The sequence below is a fragment of the Enhydra lutris genome, unplaced genomic scaffold (assembly GCF_002288905.1).
Source record: "Enhydra lutris kenyoni isolate GAN:26980312 unplaced genomic scaffold, ASM228890v2 scaffoldscaffold21, whole genome shotgun sequence".
NCBI lineage: Eukaryota > Metazoa > Chordata > Mammalia > Carnivora > Mustelidae > Enhydra > Enhydra lutris.
Genome location: NW_019154105.1, coordinates 36,489,686 through 36,503,495, shown reverse-complemented (window position 1 = coordinate 36,503,495; position 13,810 = coordinate 36,489,686). Strand labels below are relative to the sequence as shown.

The 13,810-nt window shown below is 41.2% G+C and overlaps 1 protein-coding gene across 1 annotated transcript in view; it reads left to right on the top strand.

Annotated features, from left to right (window-relative positions):
• Positions 1-213: 213 nt before the first annotated feature.
• The window catches only part of LOC111149257 (kelch like family member 5), a 100,230-nt gene continuing 86,633 nt past the window's right edge, over positions 214-13,810 (top strand). The window contains exon 1 of the mRNA XM_022506218.1: positions 214-263. The gene's annotated coding sequence lies outside the window, so the exon portion shown is untranslated. The remainder of the gene's footprint in view (positions 264-13,810) is intronic.

Genomic DNA, 13,810 nt, shown 5'->3' with positions numbered 1-13,810 from the left:
ACCCTCGCCAGCTCGCCCGTCCCCTCCAGGACTGCCCGACGGGTTCGTGGCCCCTCGGCCTGGTGCAGCCTGACGGAGGGGGAGTGGCCGGCTCCGGGCCGGCCGGCGTGCGGGGTGAGGCTGCCGGGGAGGGGTTGGGGACGCCCGTGGGGCCGAGCATCCCTGCCCCCGGCCCGCTGGCCCCCGCCCCCCGCCTGCCCCTCGCCTCACGCCTGGCCGCCCCCACCCGCCGTGACCCCCGGCCGCCTCCGGAGCCCGACGCGGTAAGTGCGCCTTCCTGCTCGGCGTCGGGGAGGGGGCCGCGGCGAGTCGGCCGCGCGACGAGGCCCACTCCCCGCCCCCACGCGACCCTCCCGCGGGGCCTCGACGGCCGGGGTCCGGCGGGGCCCTCCGGGGCGCCTCCGAGCGGAGGGGTGGGCCGGGCGGGAACCTGCCCCAGCCGCGCCCGGGGCTCGAACCCGGGCCCGGCTCCCCGCCGCGCGCCGGGGGTCCCGAGCGGCGTGTGGGCCGCGCTCGGACTTGGGCAAAGTTCTGGACGCGGTGGTGCGGCCGGTCGGCTGAGGCGTGCACTGCGTTGCTTCCTCCCCGCACTCTTCCACTAATAAAACCAACTGGAAACCATTTCGGATTTTTTTTTTCATTGTTATCCTCAGGCTATCACAACTTCAGTTTTTATTTTAAGTAATTGCCTCATCCAAAAGAGTGGAGAATCAGAAAGGGACTTTATTTACATAAAAACTGGCGTGCCTGCTTGAAACTCCGTTGGGCATTTCAGTGCGTATTCAGGGATCCAAAACTGATGAAAAAAGTTTGTGGTGGCAGAGTAAAGCATAACTGCCATCTTTACTATCGTCCCATTTGATTTTTACAAATATTTTGGAATAGTTGATACATTAACAAAATGCAAAAGTTACAAAAGGGAAATATATACAGAGTCTCCCCCGGTCTACCCCTGCTCCCCCAGCCGACTAATAATACCAGTTTCTTCATCTTCCCCCCCCCCAATATTACCAGTTTCCAATTCATCCTTTCAGAAATTGTGTATATGCAAATGCCCTTGCTTCATCCTTCAAAAAGTGGAACTGTTGTATATTAAGTGCCTGGCAGTTAGTGGTACACAATAAATGGTAATTCTCCTTCCGTTCAGAACACAGATTTAACAAGTTGTTTTGGTTATTAGACCATTAAAAGAACAATAATGTCTAATTTTCTGGTTTTAAGCATCTGCGGATTTGGTTATATTGTGAATGTGTATGTTCTATTGGTATCATAATTATACTTTTACAGAAAAGTGAATACACTGATATTTTTGGGTAATGGGGCAGGTAGGGAAAAATGAATATGAAACTAGTAAGAAGATAGGACTAATGCATACAGCATAGAGTTCCAAAACTGATTTGAAGCCATTTAGTGTCCATATGGTACGAAGGGATCAAACAAAACTGAATGATAAAATTGAGGCAGAGCAGGAAAAAAAGGAAACAAAGTCAAGAGATAAGATAACCCCAAGTGCATACTGTAAGATCCTGTACTAAAAGTGAGTCACAGTTTTGGCTCTGGGCTTCACAGCAGCAGGAAAAAGGGGGTAAGGGGATAAAATAAGTTTCAGTGTGTTTTTGCTTAAAATATAAAAACAAACCAGTTCTGCCTAAGGAGGGCATTTTCTGGTGATGAGGCCTGAGAAGAGTATTCTCTAGTGGGCCCTAATAAAAAGGGAGATTAGATTGTATGATGCAGTTGGCAACATCTTTTAAAAAAAATACCTACAGGGGTGCCTGGGTAATTCAGTAGGCGAAGCATCTGCCTTTCCCTCAGGTCATGATCCCAGCATCCCAGGATCTAGCCCCCACTTCGGGCTCCCTGCTGTGCAGGGAGCCTGCTTCTCCCTCTCCCACTCCCGCTGCTTGTGCTTGCTCTCTCACTCTCTTGCTCTCAGTGTCAAATAAATAAAATCTTAAAAAGAAAAAAAAATCCCTACAGAAAATAAAGAATTTTAGACAGTGTTCATTAATGTAGGGCAGGAATAAAACTCTAGAGATAAGTTCCCTGAAGGCTTAACTTGATCCAGTCATAACATTTCAGAATTAACTAGAACAGTATTTCCCAAACTGTTCTAAGAAGTGACAATCAATAGTTTATTTCTTGAAATAAGAGTCTAAACTCATATAACTTTGAAATAGCTGGGTTAGACCAATTTCAGTAGTTTTTTACTCAATTTCTTGACTAATGTGAAAGATGACTCTTTTAAAGGAGGCTATATTCAGTGACCTTTTCCAAATTTATTTGACTGTTGAGAACCACTGAACCTATAGAAATGGATGGACAGGCAATCCTTCACAAGTATTTCTTAAATTGAGGTTTGATAAAAATTGGGAGAGCAAAGAGTTTTAGGTTAGCTGATGTGGTAAGAACCAAAGTGAAGATAATCTAAAAGTCAGAATTTTAAGTAGACTGTATGTCAAAAGAAAAGGCTACCTTCCCCCTGAATTCTTTCCTAGTTCTTCATTGTTCTGCAATATGCCTCTAGGACCAAGTGATCTCTAAGATTTCTTCATGTTCTGTGCTTCAGGGCACTCAGGATTCTGAATTAGACTATGTTCAGCCAAGTAGAATTACTTAAAGAATGACCTTAATTATTCTTGGATGTAAATATGTGATTAGCATGGTTTTTAAAAAAAATCACAACACTATTGATATTATTAATTTAGTATCAAATCCTGGAAATCTGTAGCTGTGAGAGACCTTAGAAAGCATGGTACATAGTGGAAATGGAGAGAGCAAGGGATTTGAAACCCGAAAATCTGGGATTGTGCCGCTAATGTGTAAGGTTCCCAGCAAGTTTATGAACCTCCCTAAATCTTTTTCCTTGTTTGTAAAATTAGAATGATGATAGCACACAGCTCATTCAACAGACATTGAAGGTCTAAGAGGTATTGTAGTAGCAAAACAGCTTTAAGGGAACCAATAAAATAATGATCAAGGATCCTTTAATGTCTAAATTTTTTTTTCACTCCTGAGTTCAGATTGCAAGGGTTTGAAAGGCAAGGAATAGCACCTCCTCCAAATATATTTGGTCCCTGAGTTTCAGATAGCAGGTAGTGGGAATTGAGAGAAGGAGGGATTGGTCCAAAAATGAATCTGACTCCGTTCAGTTGCTGTGTTTGGATTTTGAGAGTCTGGAAGATGAGGTGCACTGCTCTAAGAAAGCATTTCTATAAATGTTGCAGTGCTATACAGAATGTTACTATTCTGAAGGCAAATTAAAGGCCAGAGCTAGTCCTTGTTTTTACTCCATGTATGAGAGAAGTGTTTGCTGAATATGCCAGGTATGGTGAATTAGTCTATTGTAACAGAAGACCTTCACATCTCAGTGGTTTAGAAAAAGGTTTGTTTCTTAGTTACAGGACGTGTGCAGTTAGCGTCAACATGAGAACTCGGTTCCAGGTGGTCATTCGGAGCCCCAGTTTAGCAGAGGCTCGCTCTCAACAAAGGCTTCCACAATTGTTAGGGCTGAGGGGTGGCAGGCGGTGATGAATTGCACCTTGGCTCTTAAAGGCTTCTACGTGGAAGGGACATGTGTAACTTCACTGCCATTTTTAAAAATTTTTTTTATTTTTTTAAAGATTCTATTTATTTATTTGACAGAGAGAGATCACAGGTAGGCAGAGAGGCAGGCAGAGAGAGGGGGGAAAGCAGGCTCCCCACTGAGCAGAGAGCCCGATGCGGGACTCGATCCCAGGACCCTGAGATCATGACCCGAGCCGAAGGCAGCAGCTTAACCTACTGAGCCACCCAGGCGCCCTCCACTGCCATTTTTTTTTTTTTTTTTTTTAAAAGATTTTATTCATTCGACAGAGAGAGATCACAAGTAGGCAGAGAGGCAGACAGAGAGAGAGAGAGAGGAGGAAGCAGGCTCCCCACCAAGGAGAGAGCCCGATGTGGGGCTCGATCCCAGGGCCCCGGGATCATGACCTGAGCCGAAGGCAGAGGCTTTAACCCTCTGAGCCACCCAGGCGCCCCTCCACTGCCATTTTAATGGCCAAAGAAATCATGGCTACATCCAACTTCAAGGAGGTTGAGAAATGCAGTTCTATCCTGTACGCAGAAGGAGGAGAACTGTAAGAGTCTGCTGGTAGTCTTAATGACTACACTTAGCAGGCTTTACAGTCCCATGAGTTAACAAAATCTGAATAAATGAAATCCAAATTATGCTTTTAGTATTTAGAGCACAGAATACAGCATTTTTTGTGTGTATGTATGTGTGTTTAATCATAGAATTATGCTAATGAGAATTGCAAAGAATATTTTTTATTAATTAGAAATGAAATGCTTTCGAAGACTCCATAATTAGGCAAACTATTTTGACCAAATAGATTTCATTCTTTTCTAATTATAGGCTCCTTCAATAAACATTTATTTTTTCATTCTATAAACATTTAAATGTGTTAAATGTGGTGTGTATAAGGCACTATGTTAGATCCTGTGAGAGTAAAAAGATGAATGGGAAATTAACAGCCCCAAATAAAATAACTATAATTGAGTTCTCTCTTTCTCTTTAAAACGACATTAACAGAATCTTTCAATATGATAAAACCTGATTATATATACACTTTGCCCCAATCTCTGTTTCTGGGTTAGGGACTTTTTGGTGACAAATTAAACTAGCTTAACCAAAAAGAGTGTTTTGTTAAAAGAAAGATACAGCTTTATGTCACAGAGTCCAAGAGCAGGGAATACAGCTCAGTCTCAGAACCAACTGACATCAGTAACAGAAAGTTGGGAGCTGAAGGGGCGCCTCGCCTCGTTGGCTCAGTTGGTTAAGGGGCTGCCTTCAGCTCAGGTCATGATCCCAGGGTCCTGGGGTCAAGCCAGACTGGGCTCTGCTCAAGGGGGAGTCTGCTTCTCCCTCTGCCCCATCCCCTCTGTCTCCCCCTCCCCCCTCCCCCTGTGCTGTCTCTCACTTTCTCTCTAATAAATAAATAAAATCTTCAAAAAAAAAAAAAACGAGCTGCTTTCCTTCTCTATATCTCTATGATACCTTGCTAGTGTCTCTCTGCGAGTGTACTTCATTCCTCTTTTTCTCTGTTGACTGATTTTCTTTATTTTGCTTTCAAATGGGTGTTTTAACCTAAGAATTCACACACTTCAAGAAAACCTATTAGAGGGGCACCTGGGTGGCTCAGTGGGTTAAGCCTCTGCCTTCAGCTCAGGTCATGATCTCAGGGTCCTGGGATCGAGCCCCGCATCGGGCTCTCTGCTCAGCAGGGAGCTGCTTCCCCCCCCCTACCCCGCCTGCCTCTCTGCCTACTTGTGATCTCTGTCAAATAAATAAATAAAATCTTAAAAAAAAAAAAAAAAAAACCTACTAGAGCCTTTAGCAAGTCCAGAAGAACTGATGTTTTTGTCTAAGTGCCACATCTTTATTACATCTTAAGTTTACCACAGGCAGAGTTCAGAAATCATGGAGTTGACCCTAACGTATAAAAAGTTAGGGTATTCGGCAACTTTGTAATAAAGGAGGTGGTTCTGATAGTTTGGGATTAAAGAAAGCTGTGATGCCAATGGAAGTTCTATGACACAATTAACATGAGCTTGCAAATTCTACTGGGCAGGCTGATGAGGATAATGGGGTAAGAAGGTAGAGTTGGGGCACTTGTACCAACACTGTCCCTTACCTGAACTGCTGTTAAACCCCATCTCCTTTGTAATCCTTTCCTCCATCTCTTCTCCCTCTCCCAAGGATTACTGAATCATCTAACTCTTACAAGTCACCTGCTTTTGATGCCCATCTGGGTTTCTCCCCATGGCTAATAATGTGGGGAAAAAAGGGAGCATTCGATATACTGCCTTGCTCTGCTCTTTTCTACAATTGGTCTTGATAACTCTATCTGGACATTTTACACTTCAGCATGCTATTGCCATATCTCTCCACCAACTTCAACCTATTTTTTATTCTCAGTAAATTTCCATTCGTTTTCTGTAAGTGTGTACACTTAGCTTCTCTTAGCAAAGTTCCCTTGCATTTTTTACCTACCCAGTATTTCCTTTCTCTCTGGTTGTGAATACCGATAGCTTCATCTCAGCAGATGGCTGAAGGAATGGACTAAAGGGAGGTAGTATATGTTCCCCGAAACACAGGCTCCCCAGAAAAGGAATAATAACAGAGAGAGTGAGTAAAGGCTGTGTATTTGATTTGTCAGGGATATACATTAATCTAAAAGAGCAGACAGAGAGGGAGGAGTTTGGGTACAGATTGTAGAACATCTGGAACGCCGTTTTAAGGCATTCTTTTACTCTTATTGCTATGCAAATGGACGGGTCTTTCTGGGTTCAGCTCAACAGAAAACTACCATAGGCTTGTTTACTTAGAAGGGTAGTAGGCAGGAACCACAGCTTGCCAGGAAGGCAGCATCAGATGTTCCTCCTCAGTGGTTGGGATCCTCACAGCAGTCCGGGGAAGCAGTTCCTAAAGCCATCTGGGAGTCCTCGCTCCGAGGGAGAGCTCGGCTGAAGGAGAGAAAGCTCACACAAGGTAGATGCAGGAGCTCTCTTGGTTTAAAAAAATTTTGTGTCTCCCAGGAGACCATATACCATACAGCTCCCATCGACTTAGCTTCCAGGGGCCCCATAAGGGATATGACAATCACGAGAGCTGTCACACTCAAGGAAGAGAAAGCTGTGGCTTCCTATGAGGTATTTGTAGTTTATTTATAGTTCCTCTGAGTCCAGGTGCAAGTTTACTAATCATTTTTACTATAAGCAATGTTGCCTGGTAACATAGTTGGCCTACCTACTTCTATCAGATCACCAGGGAGCAGGGATAAGAGAGTTAACTGAAGGTTAAATGCAGAAGGGAATGAGATTTAACTCCACTCACACTCATATTATCCGTAGTATCTTCCATAGCCCTTTTCATTTGGGAAGTATTCAGTAATATTCATTTGCTTCCTTTGATGTGGTGTGTTTTAACTCCTTTTATGTGAGAAAAAAAAAAATGTGACATAGGAAGAGAAGTTGAGAGGAAAGCAAGGCCGGAAAGGTAGCAAGAACCCTAGATTGTTAGAAACACTGGTTTCCATCCCACAGATCTCGGCTTTTATTGAGCTTGTCGGTGATTGAAAACAAAAGCTTTAAGTAAAAGTAATATGGTCATGAGTTGGACTTCAGGACTTTCCTTTGGCTATAGTATGAAGAGTGGAGGAGAGATTTAGACTGAGGCTGGTTGGTTCACCTTTTTTTTTTTTTTCTTTAAAGATTTTATTTATTTATTTATTTGTCAGAGAGAAAGAGCTCAAGCAGGCAGAGCTGCAGGCAGAGCGGCAGGCAGAGGCAGAGAGAGAAGCAGGCTCCCCACCCATCAAGGAACCCGATGTGCGACTCCATCCCAGAACCCTGGGATCACAACCCGAGCTGAAGGCAGTGGCTAAACCAACTGAGCCACCCAGGTGTCCCTGGTGGGTTCACTTTTACTTAATATTTGCCTTTCTTTGGGGAGATATTTTATGATAAGCAGAAAGAAGGAACACCCAATGCTTCTGCTCCACAGGAGTTTAGAATCGCTGGACAGATTCGGCATGGTGCTTTGGAGGGGCCTGACCCATTCATCCTAAATTTCTCACATCCCCCCCCCACCCCAGGGATGGGGGATTTGGGAGGCCTGCTCTGACCTGCCTTATAACAATACTGAATTAACACTGAGAAATAAATTTAGCCTCCACTGGTCCACTGATGGCCATTTGACTTACTGACATAACTCATTTTGCTTTTTGCTGGAGTTGAATTATAGAATGAATTGGTGGCTTTTTTTTTTTTTTTTTTTTTTTTTTAATGTCTAGCTGTAGGGCAAGCCAGGGAATTTCTTTATCATGGTTAACTGGTGTAACATTTGTATTGATTAACTGTTTCTAATTATAGGAAGCTGAGAAACAGTGCTTCACATTTTTCTCTATTGCTTACATTGCCCTTGACTACCCTTACCCAAATTTTGCTGTTCCAGATAATACACAACATATAAAATCTGATTGGTTCTGCAGCAGACTCAACTTGATCTGTGATTGGCTCATTATGTATACAGAGAACTCAGCTAATTTTCCTTGATTATATTTGTGTCTAGAGAGTACTGACATTCCTGTATTTCCCTCCATCACCATAAAGCTACACAGAAGATAGAAATACTGGGTTTGGTTCAGGTCAGTAAAAGACAAACCGATGGTTATCCAGATTATTACTTTTTATGGCACATAAGACATTTGGGTGTCACAGCACATGCCAGCCTTAAAGGATCAGTAGGGCTGTGTGGTTTGCCATTATCTCGATGGCATGACAGTCTTCATCCTCGTGCCACAGCAAATATATACCAAAATTCACAAAATCTAAGAGTGGGTGGCAAGAAAATCTTTTTTTTTTTTTTTTTAACCTATCATCAAGTGAAAGGGCTTTTTAAAAAAGTAAACCTTTTGTTATAATTACGCTGTAGTCTTCATAGTATCAACTGTGATAACTGTTACAGATGAGTTCAGGGATAAGAAGGCCATATAATATTAGTTTAACTTATATTTTTTTAAATGTTGCTTGCTTTACTACCAGATATTAGTACCAATAAGCAGTTGAGGAATGAAAAGATACTTTCGATACATATTACTGTGGATCTGCACTTTGCCCTATAAGAATTAGTGACAGAAATTGGGAAGGAGTCAAGTGGGGAGAAATCCGGGAGGCTCTTGTACTTCAGAAATAAAGACCACTTTGGCGTTTAATGGCAATTATGATGAACTTAGTATTTTGCTAAATTAGGAGTGATGTTTTCGTTAAGGACTGTTTTTTCTCTCTCTCTCTCTCTGTGCCTTATTTGCTTTTATTTTGGTCAGATCTTTTTCGTAAAGAATTTAAGTCTGCCCTACTATTCCTTGATATGTAACCTTGAACAAGTCAGCCATATTGGGAATCTGCTTTCCATTTCGGACAGTGGGGATAAATGTGTACTCTACCTTCTCACACGGTAGTTAAGAGTTCCAAATGAGAATATTTTATAAGCATGAAGCCATGTGTTATACTTGAAAGTGTGTGGCCTTTAGAGTCAATCCTGGCTTCACGAACTCTGCTACTCAGCAGATATCTGTAACCTCACTTGACTTCAGTGTCCTCATATGGAAGGGGGGAGAGGAATGACCCGTTTGCCAGAGTGTGTGAGATGACAAAAGACCCATTCAGTATAGAGACTTCATGTATTCTCATGCACATATGCACTTAGGAAATAATAGCTGCTATTAGAAATCCAAATCCTTAATAGTTGCCTGTGCTATTTACTTAATCCCATTTAACCAAAAAGAAAACTGAAGACCCAAGAGGTGATTTGCCCGAATTATACAGCTAGCTGGTGAGTGGCTTAGTACTGACTCCAGCTTTCTGCTCTATCACTTAGGCTACCATTAATAAGTAATAATGTGGGAAAATAACAGCAGAAGTACCCTCAACTGGCTTCCTCTGAACTGATTCATAGCTGTAACCTCGTGCTCTCTCTTCTCTCTGTAAATTGTCCTTACTGATCCCCAGGGCCAACTAAATGCTCACAGCTAAATAGGGTGCCCAATGCTGGGGCACAACTCTCTGTTTACCTAATGATTTGGGTACTCACCGAAAATTGGTTGTGTTTATTTACAAACCCGGTTTTTTTTAATAGTTTCTTTTTTTTTTTTTAAAGATTTTATTTATTTATTTGACAGACAGAGATCACAAGTAGGCAGAGAGGCAGGCAGAGAGAGAAGGGGAAGCAGGCTCCATGCTGAGCAGAGAGCCTGATGCGGGGCTCGATCCCAGGACCCTGGGATCATGACCTGAGCCGAAGGCAGAGGCTTTAACCCACTGAGCCACCCAGGCACCCCTACAAACCCGTTTTTAACAGTTGGCCGCCTTCTAAAAATTATGAAGCATTTGTAAACATGTTAATTAATGAGTATGAAGAAAAGTCATTCTGTGAAAATTAAGCTGAATGCTCCAGGACATCTCAGTATAAAAGAGTTCTTAATAAATTCGCTCTTGAATTTGAGGAAGGCTGGACAACTGTGGACGGGATGGGGGCAGGGTTAGGGGTGGGTGTGTGTTGGAGATCATCAAAGTCCAAAGCAGTGCAAGTTCCTGGGCCAGCTATTAGTCGTTCTCAAGGAAGTGAGCTCACACTGAAATGTAAATTAGCCACATCACGAAGCACACTGTTTTGTTCAGGGGACTTTTTTTTTTTCATGGTAACACTTTGTCCTTGAAAGAAGTGCATTAATTTACATTCTGGCACAAGCTTTTTATGTCATGGTAGACAGACCAGTGATCTAATAACTTCCATAGTCATATTATGTTTGAAGTCCTTTTAAGTTCTCTCTCCATTAATAGAAACTGTAAATGGAAATCATGGATGTTGGGTCATGGTGGGCCTGGCTTCTACAAGAAAGAGGACCCCAACTCAGGAGGGGGCCCACATAAAATGTATGTCATTAGCCCTGTATGAAAAGATTTGTAAATGAATGTATATGTACGTGTTTCAATTAAAATCTTTAAGGATATGGGACTATAATTTTTACAATTACTGACTTATCCATTTAATGGACCAACTATGAGGTTTCATCTGGCAAGGAGCTTTCTAAGAAGTCTGGCTAGACTGGAAATATATGCTTTGACTTTCCATCCTCTATATATAGAGGTAGATAGAATATAAATCTCTATATTCTGTATATCTTTACCGTGCTGTATTGCAATTTTTAAATTGAATGTCAGTTCCTGTATTGTAAGTATCTCAAAAGCCATGGTTCTTTCTATCACCTTCATAGACTTTCCAGTCTAGGGAAGAAGGCAGACATTAAATAAATAATTTCAATGAGATTATTGAGTAAATCTGAGGAAGTAGTTTGGGATGATGTCTGATCATGTGGTAAGGAGACGTGATTGAGTTTAGAGGTTAAAATTTACCTCACTCATTTTTTTTTTCACCTTGATCTTATATATGTCACAGTGCTTTTGGGGGTACACAAAGAAATAAAATTCCTATATTAGATAGCTTTTACCCTGAAACAACTTCAATTTTCAGTGTATGTCAGAGTTCTCAACTGAGCTTTTAATCCATCATGTAGTTTACAAAGCTAAATCTTTGTATGTTACAACTGAATTTAAATTCAATATTTATTTTTAATTTTCACTTATGGATTGAATCAGAGGTGTTTCCCAATTATTTTTAACAAAGTGAAAGATGTAACATTGCGCTAGAATCTTTATTTTGTATTTCAGATTCTATTCTAAGGTATTTTTACTATTATTATTACCAAAGAAATGTTGATGCCATGTGTTGTAACTAGTGGAAAGAATGGAAAGATAATGAGTGTTAAGAGTCCAGAGTCCCGGGACGCCTGGGTGGCTCAGTTGGTTAAGCAGCTGCCTTCGGCTCAGGTCATGATCCTAGCGTCCTGGGATCGAGTCCCACATCGGGCTCCTTGCTCGGCGGGGAGCCTGCTTCTCCCTCTGCCTCTGCCTGCCATTCTGTCTGCCTGTGCTCGCTCACTCTCTCTCCCTCTCTGACAAATAAATAAAATCTAAAAAAAAAAAAAAAAAAAAGAGTCCAGAGTCCATCTAAATTTCTGATTTCTTAAATAGATTGATATTTAACTATGAGGTAGGTAAGACACCAGTCCCTTATTCCTCTATTTAGTTGTTAGATACGTAATTAAAATGAAATTTATTTAGAGCTATACTCAACCCTCGTGCAACTGTAACCTTCTTACTTCCTTCTTTATGTTGATGTTACCATTCTTCCAATCACCCAGGTTTGAAAATGCTGTCGTGTTTGACTGCTTCATGTCCATTTGCCACAAACATTCTATAAGTTCTGTCTCTATTGTATCTTTAATGCTCATCTCCCTTTCAGATCTTGTTGCCTCTAGCTAAGGTTAAACTATACCTCTTACCTTGAAGAGTTTTTTTTTAAGATTTTATTTATTTATTAGACAGAGAGAGAGCACAGGTGTGTGTGGGGAGAGGCAGAGGGAGAGGGGGAAGCAGGCTCCCCACTGAGCGGTGAGCCCCATATGGGACTTCATCCCAGGACCCTGGGATCATGACCTGAGCGAAAGGCAGTTGCTTAACCAACTGAGCTACCCAGGTGCCCACCTTGAAGAGCTTTCTAACTGGCTTCCCTACTAATGGTCTCTTCTTTCACAAATCCATTCTTCACTGTTGCCAGTTTTTAAAAAAATATGTAGATATATATTTTATTTGTCAAGAGTAAATGCCAGATTTTTTTGAAATATACCTCTAAATTGACATAAGAGCCTCATCCTCTCCCAGATAAAGGACCTACTTCCTCCTTGATAATTCATCAAGGGATTCATTCAAAACCCCTCTGTTAGATTTTAAGATCTTTCAAATCAAGATCTGTGTTGTTCATTTATTCATTTATTCTTTGATTTAAATGTGGTAAATATTTGAATGCCGTGCCTAATACGAATTCTTAGGGATATTTTCTGTGGTCCCTGCCCTAATCAGTTTTATTGTCTGTTTTCTCACCTTTAAGTTCTTCCTGCATACAGCACAAAGATGTGTTAAATTTACATAAACAGGATTTTTTGTTTTACGTTTATAACATGTGCTTTTTATGGAGTTGGAGAAGAGGTACAGGCTATCCGATAATATTTCTGAAATGAAAGTTCAAATTTTCCGTCTTTTCTAATCCATGTAAATAACTATTTTCTGCCATCATTTTTAAATGTTACTAGAACTTAAGTGTTACTGGAATTATATTAGTTTCCTAGTGTTTAAGCCAAATTCTGGTAAAAGACTTGTTTTGACTAAGTTTTGAGAGTATCCTGGAACATCACACTTTAAAGGATTCTTTGAAATCATGTGTCATAACTCCTTCTCATAGTCAAGGGAAAACTTAATTCTTGAAGTGTTTTATGTGATCTATATTACACACTTGAAACTACAGGAATAGATTCATTAGAAATGATTACTCCATAAAACAAATACTGTTGTCTTAAAAGCGCTATGTGAAGAGAGGTTTGTAAAATAATGATTACCCATATAACCCCGTTCCTCAGTAGCCTTGATTTTTTATTGTTGAGTGAAGCTGTGCCTTCCAGAGTCACACTGTTGAAGTGAGCTTGTCTGCAGTCTGTCTTCATGACATTTCACTGTTGCTGTTACAATAATGAGCAGACTCATCCTGTAAATTTACAAACGAATATTTCAGCAGATTTGCAGCAGAAATTGCATGTGAACTCCTTAAGTACATTTTGAAAAATGTATTCAGAATTGGAGCTTTCCTATTTTAAATAGTTTTTGAGCTGTATCTCAGGTTTAAGTAAACCCCACTTATTAAAATAGAAGAGAGGAACAGAATATAATTGGATAATCAGTTTGAAGATAATGTTGGTCAGTCTGAAAAGACATCTGCTGTTTAGTCATTAGATTTCAAAGTGACAAAAATTTCATGCCTAAAGAACGAAATAGAAAAAGGAAATTCTGGGGCACCTGGGTGGCTCAGTCAGTTGGGCGTCTGCCTACAGCTTGAGTCATGGTCCCGGGGTCCTGGGATTGAGCCCTGCATAGGGCTCCCCGATCAGTGGGGAGCCTGCTTCTCCCTCTCCCTCTGCCTGCTGCTCTGCCCACTTGTGATCTCTGTCCTTCTCTCTAATAAATAAATAAAATCTTAAAAAAAAAAAAAAAAAAGAAAAAGAAAATTCTTAGAGTAACATATTGTGGTTTTTCTCTTAAGTTGAAAAAATACTGAAAAGGGTTTGTTACCAGAAGTAAATGTTTCCTAATATTTTAA